The sequence below is a fragment of the Nicotiana sylvestris genome, chromosome 7 (genome assembly GCF_000393655.2).
Source record: "Nicotiana sylvestris chromosome 7, ASM39365v2, whole genome shotgun sequence".
In the NCBI taxonomy this organism is placed as follows: domain Eukaryota; kingdom Viridiplantae; phylum Streptophyta; class Magnoliopsida; order Solanales; family Solanaceae; genus Nicotiana; species Nicotiana sylvestris.
The window spans coordinates 16,774,176-16,778,400 of NC_091063.1; the positions used below are offsets into that span (position 1 = coordinate 16,774,176).

The following is a 4,225-nucleotide window of genomic DNA, read 5'->3' on the forward strand; positions in this document are numbered from 1 at the left end:
TAACTACCAACTTATTTTTCAATTCTTTTATTAAAGCAAAAATTAATTTTACAGTTTTTTGGATTTACTACTTGTTTTTTAACAATTGTCCTTTCTTCTTGCCAATGCTCTTCTAATTTAATTTTATCTTTGTTCTTGGCATTGAGGAGCCCTAGAGCAATGGTTAAGTTGTTTTTGTGTGATATATAGGTCATGATTTCGAACCGTGATTACTGATGCTTGCATTAGGGTAGACTGTCTACATCACAACCATTTTGGGGTCAGGGGCAGATGCACTGTGGCAGTTATGTGTTCAATTGAATCCATAACCTTCGATGTGGAGTAAAAAATTATGTGTAAAAATTTATTAAAATTACAAAAATGATATATATGAACCCATAACTTTAAAAATATAATGGGTTCAATATTAAAAAAATTTAAAATTAAATTTATAGAATTTAAATCCTGGATCCGCCTCAGCTTGGGGTGCACCGGACCCTAGGTGAGGGCATGATGCTCTGTGCACCGAGTTTTTTTTGGTATTGAGGAATTGAAAATATAAATAAATTCATATTCTATCTGTATCTTTTTTGCATCAAATTTAGATTACGTACGTCTCATGTGCGCACTTCTATATTAGAAGTCAGATTTTAATAGATATAATTTTAAAAAAAAATATGCAAAACAAGGAACGTAAAGTTACAATGCAGTTTAATGAAAGAATTACAAAAAAATACAAATGACTTCACACCATAACAAAAAATGGCTCATGTTTTTAAGTTTTATTCGACCTACCTTATATTATACATATTTAAAAGTACTAGTAAATTCAAAATTTGTGTTCTTACTAACCATTGCTTCTAAAAGCTATGGAGTTAAATCTGTGTTCTCACAATCATTGATTTCACTCTCTCTTCCTCTCATCTTCTGCATATGCTTCAAGGGGTCGTATATTTTCTACTTCTCCTCTTATGTCACCTGGTTGCAATGTAAGAAAATTGAAAAGTAGAAGTCCACCATTGAAGTATTCAAAGTTTTGCTTTCGAAAATGTGTTTTCTTGAGTTTGTTAGTTGTTTAAATTGGGTGTTGTTCTAATTGATTGAAAATATCAAAAGGAGTTCAAAATTTAAATTTGAAGTGATTTGGAGTAGATTTGAGCAAGATTTGAGTTAAATTTCAGAAAAAACGTAAGGAAGAAGATGAAGTTAGTTTTTTGTATAATTATGTACAATCTTGTATAATAGTGTATATGAGTGTAGAAACACACCTTATATACTATTATATATTTTTATTCACTTTTATACAAGCGTCTGCAGACGAACTTCGTCCACGATTTTTAGTTGCAATTCTTGTTCAAAATCAGTCCAAATCTCCATTAAATGACTTCAAATTTTATATACAACCTCCTTATACTATTTCTAACAAGTCTAAATAACACTCACTCCAAATTTCTCACAAAATCAGATTTGAAATTTAAACCCACATATTTAAGTTTGTTAAAAATCCACCCAAATGAATTTGGTTTGTTGAACTAATATTTGAGTCACAATTAGCGATTCGAATATTAACTTAAAAGCTTGAAGAATCTTTTTTAAAAATTAAATAGTAATTTTGAGAACCTATTGGAGTTGTATATTGAATCTTACTCTATTATTTTTGGGCTAATTAATTATAAATTGAAATGTGAGTTATAAAATTGAAAAGTATGAAGCTCAGTTGTTCTAATGTGAAATTTTCCCTTGAATTATTTAGATGTGTATAAGTAAAACAATTTGATTTTGCTAATTTAAGGGTTCAAAGAACAGCTTTGTCAAATGTCATTTAAGGCCAGAGGAAGAGGATGGCAGGCAAGTTGTGGTCACAACCTTAAAGCCCCGTCCTATTTTGCACATTGTTTTAGGCTCCAGCCCTAGGAGGTTTAGCTTGTTCTATTTTAAAATTAATGGATTTAACTTTGCAGTGTATTTATTGTGTTGCTAAAATTGTAGATCCAAATATAATATTAATTAGAAGTTAATAAGTTTGTATATATATATATATATATTTATATTTCATATAAAAAATTCTAAACTTATTACCAAAAGGCTATATACGTCTTTGTTCATATCCTTTGGTGTGATAAAATAGGAATAACCTGAGTTAGCTAACTATGGTTAAAGTTAGTGGTTATATTGTTGTTAGGCAATTAGTAAGGTAATTAATTATAGTTAATAGTAGTCAGTAGTTTGGTTAGAGACTGAGAGCTGTCATTAGCTGTATTATTACAGTGTAAGTGTATATTAACACAAAGATAGTGGAATAGAAAAGTAGTGTTCATTTTACACGTCCAGCTCCAGTTCTTCTTCTCTCATCTATGCTCTTCTACACTCATTCCTCCATTGATGAATGCTCGACCTAAAGTTGTTAACAACATTAACTTGATCCACTAATTTTGATATGGTATCAGAGCCACACGGCCAATAATATGGTCTTATCATCTTCATTTCGTTTCCTCGAAGCTATTTTGGAAGCTCAGCAATGGCGGCCCTCGACAATACTGAATCGGAGAAGTTAGGTCACAATCATCCACTTTTTCTGAATTCAAATGATAATTCAAGAGCTATATTGATCTCGTTGCAATTGAAAGGACCGGAAAATTACTCCGCATGGAGCCGAAAAATGAGAATTGCAATCCTAGGACGGAATAAGCTAGGGTTCATTGACGGCACATGCAAACGGGAGAATTACGGACCGAATCTCGTTGATCTCTAGGAGCGTTGTAATGTAATCGTTTTGTCTTGGTTGATGAATTGTGTTTCACCGAAATTATTGAGTGGAATAGTGTATTCATCTAATGCTAATGTTGTTTGGGACGATCTGAAGGAACACTTTGATAAGGTAGATTGTTCTAGAATTTTTCAGATTCACAGAGAAATTGCCACTGCCAGGCAGGGCACTAGCTCAATTTCAGCCTATTTCTCAAAACTGAGAGTGATTTGGGCCTCGTAAATTTGCTGAGCGTCAAAAGCTTCTGCAATTTCTGATAGGACTCAATGAATTGTATGTGCAAGCTAGGAGTCGATTACTCATGATGGTGCTCGTGCCTACTGTTAACAAAGCATATTATATGCTTATGGAAAGGGAGAGCCAAAGGAACATGACAAACACTACATCTGCAACAGATAATGTAGATATTACAACACTTATGATGGCAAAAGGAGGTTTTAATCAGAAGCCTAAGAGAAACTACAATGTGTTTTGTGACTATTGCAAAATGAAAGGTCACACTCGTGAAGGTTGCTACAAAATCATAGAATACCCTGCTGATTTCAAGTATAAGAAGAGGTAGAATTTTGTTGCCGCTCATAATGCTTTTGCTAGAGATGACAGAAAACATGATGCAAAGGAGGGAAAACAGAGCAATCGTGATGAAAATGGAACAGAACAATTGATAGATCCTTGTTTCACACCTGAGCGGTACTCTCAGATCCTGAAGCTACTCAAACAGGACAACACTGGAGAATCATCAACTAACATGGCAGGTATTGATGAAGTATCAGCGAACAGGGCAGGTAATGATAATAACTTTTTAGTAGATATGCAAAAGAAGGATTGGATTGTTGACTCTGGAGCCACAAATCATATGATCTCAGATTTAAATGTGCTAGAAAACAAAACTAAACTAGAACCTCAGGAGCAACAAAAGGTACATTTACCAAATGGAGGAACCACTATTGTAACACACATTGGTTCATGTAGTTTCAATGGCATAGCGATTTTAGATAATGTCCTATATATACCAGACTTCAAATACAATTTGTTGTCTGTTCTAAGCTCACAAAAACATTACAATGCTCAGTCACCTTGTTTTCATATTTTTGCATGTTCCAGGACCTTTACAGCGGGAAGGTCAAAGGGATTGGTAGAGAAAGATGTGACCTCTACTTATTTCCTCAAAACTATACTAAAAGGACCACTGCTGAAAGTAAAAGCTTGGCTGCAGTAAAGAAGAAAGTAGACATTGATATTTGGCCTAGAAGATTGGGATATGCATCAGTTGGAGCAATAAAGCAAATGTTGGGACTGCCTCAAGAACAGTGTAAAAAGGCATTAGAAAATTGTGTAATCTGTCCATTAGCAAGACATGTTAGATTGCCTTTCAATAATAGCACAAGTAGAACTTTTGAAGTTTTTCATTTGTTGCACATTGATGTATGGGTCCCTACAGTATTCAAACTTACAATGGAGATAAATTTTTTCTAACAA

The 4,225-nt window shown here is 33.4% G+C and overlaps 1 long non-coding RNA gene across 1 annotated transcript; it reads left to right on the plus strand.

The window, feature by feature from the left end:
- The first annotated feature begins 2,265 nt into the window (after nt 1–2,265).
- LOC104214945 (uncharacterized) lies at nt 2,266–4,225 on the plus strand. The gene is made up of 2 exons (XR_011400961.1): nt 2,266–3,531; nt 3,851–4,225. It is a non-coding gene; the product is annotated as an uncharacterized lncRNA (long non-coding RNA).